Source organism: Equus caballus, chromosome 17 (genome assembly GCF_041296265.1).
Source record: "Equus caballus isolate H_3958 breed thoroughbred chromosome 17, TB-T2T, whole genome shotgun sequence".
Taxonomy (NCBI): Eukaryota; Metazoa; Chordata; class Mammalia; order Perissodactyla; family Equidae; genus Equus; species Equus caballus.
In genome coordinates, this window is record NC_091700.1 from 59,030,487 (window position 1) to 59,050,130 (window position 19,644).

General features: G+C 35.2%; 1 long non-coding RNA gene across 2 annotated transcripts in view; it reads right to left on the bottom strand.

The window, feature by feature from the left end:
• Positions 1-19,644, bottom strand: part of LOC138918467 (uncharacterized) — a 115,155-nt gene that overhangs the window by 91,020 nt on the left and 4,491 nt on the right. For both annotated transcript variants that reach the window (XR_011427870.1, XR_011427871.1), the window contains exon 2: positions 13,695-13,829. This is a non-coding gene — a long non-coding RNA (uncharacterized lncRNA). The remainder of the gene's footprint in view (positions 1-13,694; positions 13,830-19,644) is intronic.

Below are 19,644 nucleotides of genomic sequence, written 5' to 3' on the forward strand. Positions count from 1 at the left end.
TGGTGTTTTAACTGAAAATGTCAAATTGTTTCTAAAATTCTTGCTGGTCCTGAAAATGATCTATATTTGTTTATTTAGTCTTCATAGGTAAAGTGTCATCTAAATTAATATTCATTAGTACATTAGTACAACCCTTATCCTTAGATCTAGTACATCAGCATTAACCAATAATTGCCATTATTTTATTTTTCTCAATATAAGGGAAATATACAAACATACCCATTCTCAACCATCATTTCTAAAAATATATAATGTACCTAAAATGTATTAATGAAGGCTTAAATTTGCAGATTCTTGTTCAAAATTAAAGATTTATCCATTATGATAAACTCACGTTCGTTTTCTTATTCAAAAATAAATCCTTCCTTGACTATTAAAAATCCCATTAATTTCCCTTGTCATATAATTCTTCAGCTGCCTCTACCATACCCACTTAGCAAAATTATACATCACCCTATGTTACTATTAGTTATTTTATGATATTAATGTCATTTCACAAGATGATAACTTTTTTAAAACTAGTTACAGCATTATAAACCTACGTCTTAATTGCTTATTCTTTTATAAACCAAACAATTATGTCGTATTTCCTTTAAGATATTTGCTAAAAGATAGGAATCAGAAGATACATAAAATGTAGCGTCTTCTCTCTCAAGGATCCTCAAGATCCTCAGACAGGTGTCTTCTCTGGTCCTTGAACAGACTAAGGTCTCTCCTACTCAAGATACTGCACCTGCTGTTCTCATTTCCAGGAATGCTCTTTGATTGGATCCCGTCACATCTTCCACATTCCTATCTTTTGGTTTTAGGACATATCCTCAGCAGAGTCTTTCCTGATCATTTTATTTAAATTAACTCTTCCAATATGCCTCAGCTAGTCACATATTTTGTCATACATGACCCTATTTATCCCATGGCATATCTTACAGTCTGCAATTATCTTGTTTATTCACTTAAACATTCACTCCCCGCTACTGCTCTAATGCATATGAGCCCCATTAGAGAGAGACCATCTCTCTCTTAAACTTGTCATTTTATTTCCTCTGTCAAAACCTGCATTTACACTCCCTAAATGTATTTAAATGAATAAATACATATATTTGTTGAACAGGCTGAGGAAAAATAGGCTCAAGTTACTCTGAAGGGGAAAGCCAGCTAAAGCTTTATAGATTTAATGACATTTAAGCTGATTGCTATAGAGTGAATGGAATATTTCCAGGTAAATGAGAATCATTTAAAAATTCGTATAAGTAAAGAAAAACCTATGATCTAGTGACAGTTTATTCATTTTCTATTATTAATATATGAGCCTTTAAAGGATTGTTACCTTAAAAAATATAAATAAATCATTTGTACAAGAGATATCAATTCTTATTCTTTGGGGAAAAAAATTGACTGCAAGTAGAAAAGTCTGTCATTTGTCACAAATTATTTTAAGATTTTTTGTTGTACTATACCTTTCACAGTCAGACAGCGAATTATGATGATTATTATTATTTCCAAAGTGACATAAGTCTAGTGTAAGCAACTTCCCTCCAAAGATTTCTGCTGTGACATTACTCTACACAGGGCAGGAAAAACTCCTTGTACAACAATTTCTTCTGCGTTGCTATCATCAAATATATTGGGTGGGAAGTGTCATTAGATTTTCTTCCCAAACCTAATTACCGGCAAGGAGTATATGTCAGGCTAAATAGCAAACATACTAGTTACCAGTCCAGGCTGATAGCAACCCACTGTAGAGGCAGGCAGCTTTGGAAAGCAGTCCTGGGTGACGGATTTTGCCTGGTGAAATAAGATGTCTTATTCCATCCCACTATCATTGACATTATACCTGCTAATGGGAACAACAATAGAATTTTTAACTTGCTGCCAATAATTATTTTGCCAATAATGAAATGATTATAGGGCTCGAGATTTTTCTCATTTAAAAATGACAACTGTGGCTGGCCCATGGCATAGTGGTTAAGTTCATATGCTCCACTTTGGCAGCCTGGAGTTCACGGGTTCAGATCCTTGGTGCAGATCTACACACCATTCATTAAGCCACTCTGTGGCAGCGTCCCACATACAAAATAGAGGAAGATTGGCACAGACGTTAGCTCAGCAACAATCTTCCTCAAGCAAAAAAAAAGAGGAAGATTGGAATAGATGTTAGCTCAGGCCAATCTTCCTCACCAGAAAAACAAAAGAAAACACAAAAAACAACAGTATAATTGAAAAGCCAATGTTTCAGCTTTTAGATTTCTAATTTAAGAGTGAATCTAAATCTCTATTCATATTAATCTATATTTAGTAAGCCAATATAATTTAAGAAAACCAATTTTTATTGCACCTGCAAAAGCAGCATTTAGTATCATAAAGTGATGTTTTTTGTACCTTAAAGAATAACTCCTTTACAGACATGTTTTCCTTCAGAGCTAGGTTTAAATTAGAGAAAGTTTTAACATGTTAGGCAAAGTTATTGGGAGGCCAAGTGCCAAGAATTTACATGAGGTGAAAGCAAAAGTGTTATTACTCGAGAGAAAATGACCCCATCGACATGAAATAGAGGGTCGGCCAGTGTTTCCATGGATAGCAGTATTTCTACTGAACCATGGAGCTATTGTGGTCGGCTTCCTTCAGAAGCATCTCTCAGCTTGGCAATTAGATCTACAAATTCAGGAGCAACTTCTAATGGTAACAGACACACCTCCGGATCCAGAGATTGCATATTGTCCTGCTCGTATTTCTCTGAGGGAGAAAAGAATGGGGAAACCTATACAAGCTGCTATACAAGCTGGTTATCTGCTTTGGAGAAAAAGTGTTTTTGGTAGAGAAGATTTGCATTTGTGCTTGATTGTCAAAGATAATCTAATAATACAAAATGTTAAATAGAAATAGATCCAGACACTAGTTAAAGGTAGTAAAGACAGATTTTAGTCAATATTCTTTCAATAGTGGAGAGATTTTAGTATAGAGCTGAGCTCAATTCCAAATTCAACAAGGACAACCGGGAATTTATAGACAAAGAGCAGAGTAAGGGGATCAATACATGATAAAATTCCTAAGACCAGACGTCATGGGCAGGGAGATTTTTGCAAAACTCACTTAACAGGATTCTTGCTAAAAGCAGGCCAAGGTGATCAGATATCAAGGATTGGAATGAGGAGCTTGAAAAGATGGCAGGGGACATCATCTATCAAGGGGGCAGGGTGGACACAGATTCTTTTTTTTTTTTCGCATTGGCACCTGAGCTAACAACTGTTGCCAACCTATCTTTTTTTTCCCCCTGCTTTTTCTCCCCAAATCCCCCCAGTACATAGTTTTATATTTTACTGGTGTTTCCTTCTAGTTGTGGCACATGGGACGCCACATCAACATGGCGTGAGGAGCGGTGCCGTGTCCGGGCCCAGGATCTGAACCAGTGAACCCTGGGCAGCCGCAGCTGAGCTCGCAAACTTAACCACTCGGCCACAGGGCCGGCCCCTGGGCACAGATTCTTGCTACACTCCCTTAGCAGAATTCTTCCTAAGCTGGACCAGGCAGGCTAAGGACAAGGTCTGAGGATGTAGCCTAGTTGAAAAGAGAGTTCAGAGAAATCTGTCTAAAGTTTGATCAACAAGACAGTCTTTGTCAAAACTCGCATCTAAAAGTCAACATGTCCAAATTGAAGCTCTCTTTTTCCCCTCCCAAATCTATTTCTCCTAGAGCCTGTCATCTTACTAAAGGACACTAACAACCACCTGGTCACTCCTATAAAAAAATTCTGAAGTCAGATCCATCAGGAAATCCTGTTAGTTCTACTCAACAAATACCCTTGAACTCTCTGTCTTCAATGCCACAACCCTCATCCATGCCACTAATCCACTTCTCACATTGTTTTCTGCAATAATTTCCTTACTGATCTTTCTTATTCCATTCCTGCAACCACACAAGCTTCCATCCAGAATGTGTTTTAAGAGTAAACCAAACTCAGCTGAAAACGCTTCAGTGGCTTCCTATTGCACTTAGAATAACAGCGAAAGTCTTAAGTCTGGAAAGAACGTGCACAGCTTGACTCCAACCCACCCTCCAACATCAACTTCTACCACTCTCTTCCTCACTCATTGTGCTCTGAACATGAAGCCTCCTTAACATTTTCATTAATAATCAATGAGCTTTGCACTTGCTGTTCCTTCCTCCCTAAGAGTCTTCCCTTGGCTTTTTGCAAAGCTCTCTGACTTCTCATCATTTAAGTTGAAATGCCAAGCAAACTCTTTGAATATATTTTATTCTCCAGTTAAAATTTCTAGATTCTTCCTCAGCCCAACACCTATTACAGTCCCCACACCTATCTTACTCAGCTTGGGCTGTCATAAAAAAGTACCACAGACTAAGTGGCTTACCAATAGAAATTTATTTTTTCAGAGTTCCAGAAGCTGGAAGTCTAAGATCCAGATGCCAGCATAGCTGAGTTCTGGTGAGATCTCTCTTCCTGGCTTGCAGATGGCCACCTACTCACTGTGTCCTCACATGGCAGAAAGGAGAAGAGCACTTCTTATAAGGGCTCATCCCATCATGGTGGCCCCACCTTCATGACCTCACCTAAACCTAATTACCTTTCAAAGGCACCACATCCTAATATCATCACATTGAGCATTAGAGCTTCAATATATGGTTTTTGGAGGGCCATAAACATTTGGTCCATAACAGCCAAACTTAATAAGACTAAAGGAATATGAAGTCCCATTTCATTTATGCTTCTTCACATTGTTCTTCCCTCAAAACCCTAATACATAACCCTTAAACTGATTATTATATATTGCATAACCCTGTTTCTTATATTTGAATACTTACTATTTATCTCTATGGTTAGACTGTCAGTTCCCTGGGAGATGAGGCCGTGTCTACCTTGTATACCTTTATATCTCTAGCATTAACACCATCTCTAGCACAAAGTACGTAGCAACTATTGGTTGAATGAATGAATTGGTGAATGTCTTTCATCTTATTCTGGTTACATATTATCTAACAGTGTTTTCAATTCCGGTATACGAAGATCACTGTCATGGACCGTCTATCCCATTAACCAGCAATTCTTCTTAGAACGCCTTTTATGTAAAGCTGAAATTTGCCTCTCTTTACCATCTATCTTTAAATCCTAATTCTTTCTGATTCATTAAACAGAGCAGATACTGGGTCTCCATCACTTATTTTCTGAGACAGCCTTGAAAAGGGACACTCTCTTGTAGGATAGATTTGAGTCCTTTAAGGATTCAAGAGGACATTTGTCACAAGTATAAATCATAAATCACTTCTGCCTTTAAGAAATCTGAATTTTACCATTCTGTTTTCTTCAGGACCACTATGTTTAATATAATGCCACATTTAATGTTATTTTACCTAGCGTAGCCACCCCTGATGCAGGAAGGGTTAATAATCACTGGAAAAGGCTTGCCAACAAACTGTGACTCAGAGGTGAGAAGGCTGGTTAGCCAATGACAGGTAAGACCTCCAGGGGGAGGCAACCTAAGCCAGGCATGGTTGCCTAGGGGCACAGATGGAGACACGATATCGGGAGCAGGAGGGGCTGTTGTTGCCTAGGAGGTCTTGCATGCTCTGAGATAAAATATACGAGCACAGCAGTAACATGATAATATCAAAACAGAGGCCAAGGGAGGGCTCCTTGAGAAATCACTAAGAATTCTTGGCATTCGCTAATTACATTGTCCAGAACACCTGTGTATGTTTAACAGATGTAAGCTATGTATATATTGAAATGCTGGTTATAATAAACTCAGAGTGGCCATCAGCCATCTCCTCATCTATCCTGATGTGTACATTGGATTGTGACACCAACACCTAGTCAAGATATATGTACTTTCATAACCTCTATTCAGACCAAACTCTTTCATGCTATTGCTAAATGGTCACAGACATTAATTATGGCATAAATCAGTCTAATGTAAACATTTCCAATTTTAAATATTCTGTCTCATTGTCCACTTCTCAGAGCAAATTTCTGGTTCAACATAAGTGATTACTGGATTTATGACTCCTTACCTTCCCCAGAAACACCACATTTGGCCAGAATGTTTGTTGCTTATTTTGATTACAAATATTGACCCATGGGGTCTTTGCTGTTTAAACTATTAGAGAAAGTAAGGTTTTATTTTACTGAAAAAAACTAGGACTTTCCCAAGATTTCCTCTCCTATTAATAAGCACACAAGCATTCTTCTGAAGGTTTTCTAGGAAGACTCTGTGTGTGTGTTTGTGTGTGTGTGCATCTGATAATTGTATTAAATATAATTACAATTATATCAAAACAAAGGAAAATTAAAATGAAGATTGTAAAATTGCAAGAATGACTTAAAGCCCATGATTAATTACTAGTCTTCATTGAAATGTAAATGGATCTGGGTCTAACTCATCTTTTTGACTTGGGCCTGAAAAAAAACCAAGCAAACCCTTTGTATCTGCTTCACTTTTCAGGTTGATTTCTAGATTGTTTTTCCTTTCCACACCTGTCACAAGCCAAATTTAATAAGATTAAAAGGATATGAAGTCTCATCTCATTTAGACAAAACTACAAATAAATGGTTGCATGTTAAATGTCAGTAATGTATACCCTTAAACCTTCAAGTTACATTCAGTCATATCTCGGCATAAATACACCACTACCTTTAGCAGGACACACACACACACACACGCAAGGGCACCCACCTCCTCTGACCTTGGTCTACATTCCCTGTAAAATCACTCAAGTTGTTTGTAATAGCTCTCAGCTACTGCAGGACTAGTAAACTGGTAGTTTCTATGTGTGTGTGTGAGAGAGAAAGAGAGACAGACAGAGAGAGAAAGATTTGGTTGTCTTAATATAACCAATTTACTATAAAATATAACTTAGACTACTTACATATGTTTTTAGTTAGACACTCATGTGAACAATCATCTTACCTGAACAAGAACTATTAGATATACTGATATGGAGAGGATAAACAATAGGTTAATAATTTTAACCATCATGATAATAATGACTAACCCTGATTGCACTTCCTCTTTTGCAAGCATCATCCTAAATACTTTCACATGCATTTTTTTTTTTTAAATTTTCTCAATACACACACAGAATCACACAATGAAGTAGGGACTGCTAGGAAATATTGCTTTTAATCGATGAGTAATTTAGAACACACAGTGTGTTTCTATTCCCTTTCTGTTATTGATTTCCAGTTGTCTTCCATTATCATCAGAGAATACACTCTGCAGCATGCCAATTCTTTTAAGCTTATTGTGGTTTGTTTTATGATTCAGAATATGACCTATCTTGGTGAATGTCCCATCAGTGCCTAAAATAAAATTGTATATTCTCATATTGTTGGATGGAGTGATCTATGTGTGTGTGTGTCTATCATTTGCATGCTGTGCATTGATGGTGGTGTTTAGATCCTCTGTGTCATTTCTGATTTTCTTTCGTATAGTTTTATCAGTTTCTGAGTGGAGGGTGTTGAAGTTATCAACTATAATTATGGATTTGTTTATTTCTCTTTTCAGTTCTATTGGCTTTTGTTTCCTATTTTTTTAAGATTTCGTTTTTAGTATGTACACTTTTATGTCTTCCTGCTGAATTGAACTTTTATCATTATGTAATGTCCCTCTTTGTCTCTAGTAATTTTCTTTGGTCTAAAGTCAAATTTATCAGATATTAATATAGCCACTTATGTTTGTTTTAAGTTAGTGTTGCATGGTATGTCTTTTTTTTCCCCATCATTTTACTTTCATTCTATCGATGTCATTAAATTTGAAGAGAGATCCTTGTATTCTGCATATATATGGGTCAATTTTTTAAATCCATTATCTGTTTTTTGATTTGTGTATTTAGATCCAAAGTGATCATTGATATGTTACTGTTTTGCACTATGATTTTATTGTTGATTTTCTTTGCTTCCTCTGTTACTATGTCCTGGCCTTCCTGTGTGTTACTTGAATATTTTTTAAGAGTCCATCTTGTTTTATCGATAGAGTTTTTGAGTGTTTTATTTGTATAGGTTTTGTTGTGGTTGCTGTGGGTATTAAAATACACATGTGCAACATTACAGTCTCCAAGTTCTGTGCCTTACCACTTCAGATGAAGTGAAAATTTCATTTCCATTTATGTTCCTTTACATTCACCAATAAAATATTATCTTGATTACCAGATAGTGTTATAATTTTAGTTTCAATCATCAAATATAATTTATAAAATTCATGAGAAAAGGGTGGTCTGCTGTATGTACTCATATTTCTGCATTTTACACTGTTCTTCTTCCTTTCTTTTACTCCAGGATTCTTTCTTTTGTCATGTCTTTTCTGTTCAAAGAAGTTCCTTTAGCCAGTCTTAAGCATAGGTCTTCTAACAACATATGCTTTTAGTTTTCCTTCATCTGAGAATATCCTTATATCCTCTTCATTCCTGAGAGTATAGTTTCACCAGATATGGAATTCACAGGTTATATTTCTTTTCTTTCAGCACTTGGAAAATTTTGTGACAGTTTCTTCTGGCTTCCATGGTTTCAGATGAATTCTCTGGCATTCAAATTGCTGTTTCCCTCTAGGTAGTGCATCATTTCTCTCTGGTTGTTTTCAAGGTTTTTTTCTCTCTTCAGTTTTCAGAAATGTAATTATGATGTGTCTTTGAGGTGGACTTTCTTTGGGATTATCCTGTGTGGGGTTTGTTCTAAATCCAGAATCTGTAAATTCGTGTTTGTTGTCAAATTTGGAAAGTTTTCAGCTATTATTTCTTCAAATAGTCTTTCAACAGGATTATGATGATAGGAATATGGAAAATTTTTTTGTTGTCCCACAGGTCCCCAAAACTCCATTCCTTTTTTGCTTATTTTCTCTTCATTGTTCATATTGGGTAAGTTCTATTGATCTGTCCTTAAGTTCACTGATTCAGTAAGCTGTCATCTCTACCACTGAGCCCTTCTGTTCAGTTTGTTATTTCTGTTTTTATATTTCTGCTTTTCTGTGATGCATTCTTTTTTTAATTAATAAACTTTATTTTTAAAGGAGTTATAAGTTTTCAGAAAAATGGAGGAGAAAGTATAGAGAGTTCCCATATACCACCTCATCTGTCCCCCTAAACATACACAAATTTCCCTCTATTATTAACACCTTGCATTAGTGTCTTACATTGGCTACAATTAATGAGCCAATATTAATATCCTATTATGAACTAAAGTCCATAATTTACATTAGGGTTCATTCTTTGTGTTACACATTCTATGGGTGTTGACGAATGTATAGTGACATGTATCCACCATGACAGTTTTATATGGAAAGCTACACTGCCCTAAAAATTTCCTGTGCTTCATCTGTTCATCCTTCCTTCCCTCTCCAAGAACCTCTGGCAACTATTCATCTTTTTACTGTATCCTTAGGTTTCCTCTGTCCAGAATATCATATATTTGGAATCATTCATTTGATTGCCTTTACAGACAAGTTATTTCATTTCGTGAATATTAAGTTAAGATTCACATTCTTTTCATGGCTTGATAGAGCATTTCTTTTTAGCAACTAACAATACTCTTTGGATTATGTTTAGTTTTGCAAGAAACTGCCAAAGTGTTTTCCATAGTACCATTTTACATTTCCACCAGCAATGAGTAAGAGTTTCTATTGCTCCACACCCTCTCTACCATTTGGTGTTATCAGTGTTCTAGATTTTGGTCATTCTCATAGATGTGCAGTGATATTTCATTGTCTTAATTTTCAATTCCCTGATGACAGGTATTGTCGAATATCCTCTCATATGCTTTTTTGTTATTTGTATATCTTCTTTGGTGAAGTGTCTCTTTAGATCCTTTACCCATTTTGAAGTTGGGTTGTTTGTTTTCTTATTGTTGAGTTTAAGAGGTTGTTTTTGCATATTTTGGATACCAGTCCTTTATTAGATAGGAGTTTTGCAAAGATCTTCTCCAGTGTGTAGTTTGTCTTTTCATTCTCTTAGGGATCTCAAAACAACAACAATAACAAAGAGCTTTATTGTGATATAATTCACATAGTGTACAACTCACCCAGTTAAAGTATACAGTTCTTTCCATATTTGGTTCGTGTTACTATGACTTATATGCACACAGTACAAAGTGCATGAACATTCTCTGTATGTGTATGATTTTTATTTTGCTTTCAGAATTTGTACTCCTTTTAAGAAGTTAAACTCATAAGGAAATAAATTATATACATTCATATATATATAAATTAATAATTTGAAATGTCCTAATATATCTGTGTGTGTGTGTGTGTGTGTGTGTGTGTGTGAGATAGAGAAAGAGAGGGAGAGAGAAATGTTTATGTATTACAATATACTTTCATTTATTTTTGTGTATTGAAAGCAGCATATATTTTTACAGCTCCTCGGTGTTTATACACTAAAGTAGACAGTCGATTGCACTGCTGGATTCTGACATTCAAATAAGGTGAAATTCTGAGATTCCAACATAAAAAGTACACAATTTTAACTTTTCTTCAGGTAACTATAGAGCAAGGGTTTCTATCAGTAATACTATTTCTTTTACTACTTTTCAAATGCATGCAATACTGTTTGATAGTCTTTATGGGGAATGCCTCAATACAAAAATCTTTGTTCTGAAAGTACAGGAGTGAAATCATTTTGGTACATTCTAAAACTTCAAATCCTAACTCGTCAAGAGTTCAGGTGAAACAAGTACAGAGGTACCATGTCCCTATTAATAAATCTGTCAAGTATATAAACTATCCTCAGATATCTAGCATGGATTTTAGGTCAATTCTCTAACTGAGTCCCCACCTCTAAGCAGGCAGATATTCATGTGTTACTTTGTTTTTTAAAGAAGATTAAAATATCTTCATGTATAAAGTAACCTTTTATTTAAACTCTGGTAAACAAGTTAGGGCCACTTTAAAGTGCATAGGTGGTTTTAAAAAATGAAGACATCATTCTCTCAGTTCAAATGAAGTAAATAATAGGAGTGGGAATAATAATGCCTCAGCCTAAGTAAGCACTGAGATACAAACGCTGTTTGAATGAACCTCTTGTCCCTGGGGAGCTCAACATCTCAGCTCTTAGTCCAGTAGGGAAAGTAAATGTAGAAACTGATAATTACAACACAATGTGATAAATATCAAGGTAGGAAAAAAAAGAATAGAGTTCTTCAAGTTCACAGACACAGGGAAAAGGAAAGAAAAAATACGACAGGCATGTTTATTCTTATCCACTAATACCGATACATACACCTTAAATAACAATGGAATAAACACAAGAAGAAGGAGAGAGAGACTTCTTAATGCTGAATTTGGAAAGATATCTCTGTTCAGAAATGTTTTCATTGTGAACTTCTATGATGTGGTTTGTGATTTAAAAAATCTTGAACTCGAGAAGCTGTTAAGATTTTTGAAAATTTTTGATAAAGAGCAGTTTACATTGGGTGAGAGTTTTTTCTTCTTGAGAAGTACATATTCTCTCTGGAAAGCTAGGTTCAGCTATGGTTTAGACTTGAAGAGGTTACTGAATATATTTTGTGGTAGGATTACTCTGAGATCTATGTTTAAGGGGTTCTGTAAAGTGTTAAAAGGGGTTCAATGAAGAGCCATCTATCTATCTACCAATATAGAAAAAGATGGAGAAATCAAACAGAATCTCTTTGCAATAATTAGTTTGTATACTGGGTGTGCTAGACAGAATTCTAATATGGGCCCATGTTCTCCAAACTGTGGTGTTTTTCCCTGTAAATACTCTCCCCTTGAGTGCAGGTGGGACCTGAGCCTCACCTCTAATGGATAAAATATGCCAAAGGTGATAGGGATGGGATATCATCCCCACTATTTGGTTATATGATTATCTCTCTATACATGCGTTAGGTAGACTCTTCTGCTTGTTTTAAAGAGCAAGCTGCTAAGATGTGAATTGCCTATGAAGAGGACGACATGGCAAGAAATTATCTCTAGGACTTGAGGCATTTTATTTCAGTTCTACAATGTCAAGAACTGAAATCTGCTAATAACCATCTGAGCTTGGAAGAGGAGTACTCTTGAGCTGTACCGAAACTCCTGACCCACAGAAACTGTAAGATAATAAATGGGTGTGGCTTTAAGCCACTCATTTTGTGATAATTTCCTATGCAACATGAAACCAATATACTTCCTAAGACATTGTCTATGTATCTCAATTTCTCACCAATATAAACCTGTTAAATTTGGTACAGAATTCCTGTGTATTAAGAATGGATTTCACTGACATGTTGAAGAAAATAAAATAAAAACATCATAATCTTATACTCATGTTACTTTCATGTAATGGGAAAGTCTCAAGGGAAATATCCAAGTCTGCTTTGATGGCTCCACCAAGTCATCAAGGACCTTCTCTCCTTCCAGCTCTCTTCAGCCTGCATCCTCACGTTTGCAAGATGACGGTTAAAGCTTCAGACATATTCATGGTCCAGGAAGCAAAAAAAAGTAATGATATAAGGGCAAAAGAAAGTATAAGGGGACAGTCCCCTTTTTAAGGAGCTCTTCTGGAAGCACCACTCAACACTTCTATTTATATTCATTTGACTACAATTTAACTAATTAGCTACCCCTGTTTGCAATAGACACTGGAAAAGATAACTTTTTAGTAAGGGAAATTGCTTCTCCAACAAAACTGAATTTCTGTTAGTAAAGGAGAAGGGAAACACCAGATTCTGCCACTTTAGATATATTTTTGTATCAATATATATTTATTATTGTTTGGTAAGACTTGTGAATAATGAGCATTATTTTATGTAAGAGAAGTAAAATGACAGTTTTAATTATTTTTTTCTTGTGTGAAAAATTTAGGTTCATGTCATATGAACAAGTAATTTACTAAATAATCATTTCTGCAAATTAATTGATTTTCAATTATAAATAATGATTTAGAAGGCTATAATTCATTCTTTCCTTGCAAATAGACATGCGTGTTTCTTCACACATATTGAACTCATTCATTCTGACTTATTGGGACATGTATTTTGTGATCATTGCAAATCACTTGTGATGATTCAATGAGTATCACATTGGTTCTGATCATTTTTTCACTTATCCTTAGTATCCTATGTCTCATTTTCAGTAAGAAGAAATGATGGCGACTAGAATATATCTCTTATAATGCCCTTCAACATTAATTACTTCTTAATGTCATAAGAAATTAAAACATGTATTTTTTAAAATAGCTATAGATTGACTAAAATAAAACATTGACTGCCAATCAAAGTATGTAGAACATCTACTTAATCCTTATTAAAATCTACTTAATCTTTATTCTATTTCTTACCACAGCCAATATCCTGATACTGTGAGGATTATTCAAAATTTAAAATTTGGTAGAAATTTTACATTTTTCTCAACAATAATTTGGTAAAAGTTGTCAAAAAGTTTTCTTTGAGAATAATATACTCTATAGTTATAGAAATAGACATTTGAAAAATATTTATTGGAGCTTCTCTGAGGATGATAAATAGCTCCACCTCTACCTCACCCCTTCCAAAGTGAGAACCAATTGAGAAACAAGAACCAAGACCAAAGAAATGAAGATTAAATAAACTTTTATTACTGATAAACTTGGTTAACAACATAGCTTAGGTTTAAGGTAAAGTTGCTTCCTCATACTTCCACCACTAAACTGAAATTACTCATATAGATGCAGGTAGAGAGGGACAGCTGTAGATGTGACCCCAGTGGTGAATCACTTACCTCCTGACAGAGGCGATGCATGCATCCAGGAGAAGCTTCTCCAAAGATAGAGGCTCAGAAGTCCCTAAGCTGCTCACTCACATGTGTTTCCTTCTGTTCAGTTGTGTGCCTCATGCCTTGTTTTATATGGGGAAGCTAGAGAGATTTGATATTGGGTAGAAATTAGAACTGATCTTCTCATACTTTTTCTTCTAGAGAATGGAAGTTTACTCCCTTCTATGGAACACAGAGAGTGGAGGATATATGTTTCTCCCTAGGAATTTTACGGTATTAATGGTGCTGCTGGTAAGTTCTTTAAATGTTTGAGCACGAAATTCTCATAATAAGCTACATTTTAAACCTTAGTAATAATACCTTCTATTCATGCATCTTGCTAACATTTTGCATTCATTAGATCACTATTTTTTTCCTCTCTATTGTCCTAGGCCATAATATCATCATCACCATTTTTTCAAATTATGAAACAGAGACTCTTTCAGATCAGATGAGAAAATTGTCCGAAATTACATAAGAACTAAATTGTTAATCCAAACTCCTGTTATTCTGATTCCAAATTCAATTTTCTTAAACACTGTAGCATCTACCCAACCTCACACTGGTCTAACATCACCAATAAAGCTTTAAAATGTCATATTGGTAGTTGCTCTAAATGAGGAAAGAAAGAAAAAGATATGTGAACTAATATTATTCACAATCTTCCAGAATTCCCACTTCTTAAAATATCGTGATAGTAGCTTATTGATAAAATGTGAGATGACTGGGTAAATTTTTAAACAGTCTTTAAAGCCCTCTGCATTCATTTAAAAAGTAAGCATTAAAACACATAATTGGTGGACAAAAAATACGTACACATATTACATATATATATATGTCTTTTTCTTTTTTCAGATAATTGCAAAACTATTGTAGATTTTTTTATGTTACAATATAAATTTTATTTTTTAAATATTCTTGGGAATTTGAAGACATGAGATTTTCCTGGAGGATAGACTCAGCATTAAAAGAATGATGTTCTTTTGAGGAGTCAATGAAAGTTACTAATATTTCTAGTCCAAAGGCAAGGCTTATGTAAGAAAAGAATTTGTTAGTTAAAATGAAGAGATGACTAAAGTCTTCATTTCTAACACTATTATTACAATTGTGTTAAGAGTTCAGGGAGGGGCCAGCCTTGTGGCCGAGTGGTTAAGTTCATGTGCTTGGCTTCTGCCACCCAGGGTTTTGCCGGTTAGGATCCTGGGCATGGACGTGGCACGGCTCATCAGGCCATGTTAAGGCAGCATCCCACATGCCACAACTAGAAGGACCCACAACTAAAATATACAACTATGTATTGAGAGGATTTGGGGAGAAAAAACAAAAAAAAGATTGGCATCAGTTGTTAGCTCAGGTGCCAACCTTTAAGGAAAAAAAAAACAGTTCCAGGAGTATAGACACAATACACAATATTCCTTTTTCCCAAGAAATGTGTCTGCATCTTGTGGCAAGTCTTGGAGAGTGGTGTAAGACTCTCACTTATTTTTCTCGTTATTTCCTCTCTATCAATATTTAATGGTTCATTCTTAACTGACATATACTTTGAATTTAGAAACAACCATAAGGGTGAGATATTAGATGACCACATAATTTTCCTAACACACTCATGGTTAGAACTCTCCTTAACTCTCTTGACATCCGCATTTAGGTCCCCTGTACATCCATCTCTTAGACTATCATACCATAGAGCAATGCCACAAATTCCTAGTTATAACAACAGGATATTGTTGTATTAGACAAAATCAGAATTTAGTTTCATGTTCTTTATTTGTAACCATGCTACTGGTGAAATTTACAAGTGTGATGAATAAAATTTGGGTGATTCATGCACTTGCATGAAACTTAAAATGTATGATTCAGAAGTAAATGTTTAAGAATTAAAATTTTCAGGGGAAAAATTCTAGACTATATAAATATTATTTTGATTAATCTAGAATCATTAAATCCATGTTTTCTGCATTTATTGATTTTGTTTCTGGTGCCACATAATAAACATTGAGTACTTAGAAGACTGCCGATTAGGATGCATTTTTAATTCCTTAACAGGCCTACTAAAATGTGAACAGATGGTAAACTCAAATCTTAATTGGAAAACTGACATTGTGAGAAATAAATAAGTAGGAAAATATTTGTGTTAAACACACTTAGAAATTGAACCATTTCCATCACTTTTCTAAATACCAGTTTATAAAGACACCTTTAATACTAAGTATGTTCTGATTTTACATAAGTCTTTTTAAAAGAGTTAATGTTTATTTATAGAGACAGAGATTGGTAACTAGTAAATGGTATGGGTACAATGATATTTGGGATGATCATTTAATAATACTTGATATGCCCCATAGATTGGAGCTACCACTCCAATTCTTTTATTCTCTGTTGCCTAAAGGTAATAGCAAAGTATTTCTTCCCAGTATCTTTTGTGGGGCAGAAGATGATTAAGTTTTATGGTACGTATTCTACAGTCTCATTTCCATTAGCTCTGGAATTGTTTCACTGTTAGAACTAACAGAAGGGATATAAGAGTGAAATTTATAACCTTTTCTAAATCTCCATGATTACTGTGAGCGGCAGCAGATAGCTCTTGCCTTGGTTGACACGTACTACCACCATGATATAAAGGCTACAATAATGCTGTTTTAATAAGAAAGATAGCAGTCAAAAAGGTGCAATTACCAGAGGTGAGGAAATAAAAGAAAACGGGGGAAATAGAATGAAAGAAGATAGGATAAAGTAACATGTAGGGCATTAACAGAGAAGGATGATAGACCATATGTAAAGTCTAGCTAGGAATCTGAACTGGATTTTTGTAAATATCAGTTCCTCACTGTAATATCCCAGTAACTAGTAAATGGGAACCTTGGTATTAAACAAACAGAGTACTTGGGAAAACAGAATGTGTCCACCACAACTTTACCTTAACAAAGACATGTCAGGTAAGATGGGGATGTAATAAAGAGAGTGGCTACATAGAAAACTGTCATTGTGTATGATTTTGCTGTTTAAGTGTGTTCAGCTATTGTGTTGTACCCATTGTCAGAAGTCTACTGGGATAGAAGAAGTCTACAGATCTATTTTTTATCGTGGAGGAGTAAAAGCATCACATAATAATGACAAATAAAAATGACAAGTAATAGGATATATTGGAGTATATGAGGAAGCCATTTTGTGTAAACCTATTTCGACCTGACCTTGTCTTTCCAAAAGGGCCTGACGGAGGCCGTTGAGCATGCATTGTATATCTGCTTTAGATATTCCCAATGGCAAGAGCAAAGGCCCTTGAGATAAAGGTGCAACTTCTCTCCCCCTTCCAATGTTAGCATCTCCTTAAAGATTAAGCATCTTTCTTTAGGCTGAGAACTGATTGCAGCACTCATCTGTGACCGCCCAGCTCGAGGCTACACACCTGCCACCCTGCGGCGTTCACTGAGACAGCAGACCTATCTGCTGTTTCCATCAATCGCTGTGCTGACAGAGCAGCCTCATGACTATTGTAAAAGGGACATTTCAATCATATGTGAAACATACTCTTTGAGGGTATGTAACCACCCTGTATACCCCCACTTCTTTGGAGTGCTCTGTTCCTTGTGGAAAGACTCTCCCGGGTTATAATCCTCAGATTTAAGCTCAGAATAAACTCACCCAAATTTTCATTTATAGATTGGTTATGGATTATTTTCATCAACAATAACATGGAATATTTATTAGTTCACTGTTCAAAGTATATACTACTGTCAACTCCAGAATTCAACTCGAGGGTTTTGAGCTAAAATTATACAATGGGATCGTGTTTCTTTAAAAGGTCATTGAGTATTACAAGGCAAACTTTGAAACAGCCATATTTGATTATGATGGATACAGCCATGACACCTTTAGTCACCCACGTTACTTTCTGAAGCATTTAACACAATCAAAATCCATCATTAAGTACACTATCCCTCCCCTCCAGGCAGTACTCAGTTTCATTTCACATTCATTTAAATACTCTGATGAATCTTAGCATTCTTGGAGATTATAGCAGACTTATTTTACAGATAAGAAAACTGAGAACCACATAATTTGAATAATTGTTCACCATCAAATTAGTTGATTATAGGATGGGAACTAGAAAACAGAGCACATTGTCAGTCCACTACTGTCTCAAAATTGTTTATATGGTTGAGCCCCAGGGCTTGTTAAAATGTTAGCTCCCCAAAGCAAGGAGTGTGTGTGTTTCCACTCTGTAATCCATATGCTTACTGCCTGAAATATAGAGATGCTTAATAAATATTGGTTCAAAGATTGTGTGGAGGTTGATATTCAAGATAAGAACATTTTTGTGTCAAAATTGAGATTTGTTTACTAAAAAGAAAGAACAGTGAGATTAACTTTCTTTTGTTTTTATATGTTGGCAATTTCTACAATGCTGTTCTGAAAAAGCATTAAAAATATAAGATTATTGAGTTAAATTATGGTATTACAGATATTCTTAAGACTAAAACAGGTGAATATTGCTATGTCTGTTAAAACATTACTTATTACTGAAAAGTGAAGATCCTTGTGGAGCAATTTTGAGCAAGGACTAAAAATGTTCTCACCATGAGCGAGGTGACATGCTTATCTAAAAGAAAGTGAATGCTGCAATTACAGACCTCCAGCATGCATTTATATGCACTAAAAGAACATTTATCACTAATATGTTATTAGCAGGTCTTTTTCTTAAGCAACTTCATTGATAATACTGTGGAGAAATTCAGTTGTTTTACTTCATAGAATGTGTAAATGAGCAATTACAAGGCAGTTCTGGAAGTGAAACATTGTTTTCCACCAAACCAATTACTCAAATCCAATCTTAGGCTTATTAGGTCCTTTACTTCATCTGACTTGCCATTTATTCTCTCCTTAAACACACATCTCTTATTTCTGTTATGTTAAAAAAAAAAAATGAGTTATGTGAAAAAACATCAACTGATTGTCTGGCAGGACAGAGAGAAAATAAGGTAATTAAGTGACAAATATATAACTTTTATAATGTTAGCAGTGGTGTTACTGCGCAAGTGGGCTCATCTGCCCACCGCAGGACATTCCAATAGTCAGGAGGCAAGGTGGTAGGAGAGAAGGGACTTTATTATAGCTTGCTAGTAAGAAGGAAGATGGCTGACTCATGTCCAAAAGAACCATCTCACAGAAAAAAAGACTACAGGCCAGTTCTATATGGGACCAGTCTCCAGGTGGGGGAGGTGGTTGGTCTCTGGGTGGGGCAGACATCTGGTCCCAGTTCTTCATAGTCCTTTGTTTTACTGGATATGCATCAGAGAATGGAGCACCTGTCCTATACCCTGATCTTTCAGTCATCATTGATTATGGCTATCAGCATAGGCTCTCTGCCTGGGGGTCATGACATTCCTAAGGAGCTCAAAAGAACAAAGTTATCATCTTATTGCAGCTGAGAGGGGCCACAAAATCTACAGAGCATGTCTGGGCTAGTTAGTCAGGGGTTATTTAAAGTTACAATATAGTTTCTTTTCTACAATATGGCTTCCCTTATGTCAACCTTGTGTTGAGCTGGTATCAGTGTGATATATAGGTTATTTTGAGCTAACACCCAACATTATTTATTTGGTTACCTGGATAATTATTAGGGATACATTTTTTCATATCTAATTTAAAAACCTCAAATAGAAGTTCAATGCAATATATCATCTAAACTTGGAGATTTTCAAATTTTAGTTAAGATTTTAAAACAATGCATGTAACATTAAGAAAATTGTCAGGTATATAAAAACAAAGCACAATACATGTTACAAAATAAACTCTGCCAAATTTACTTCAAAGTACTTAGAATATTTTTTAACTGTATAATACATTCCTTATATTAGTAGAATATATGTAAGTCCATATATTTTTCTTGGAAACAAATATTAAGTAATTCAAATCA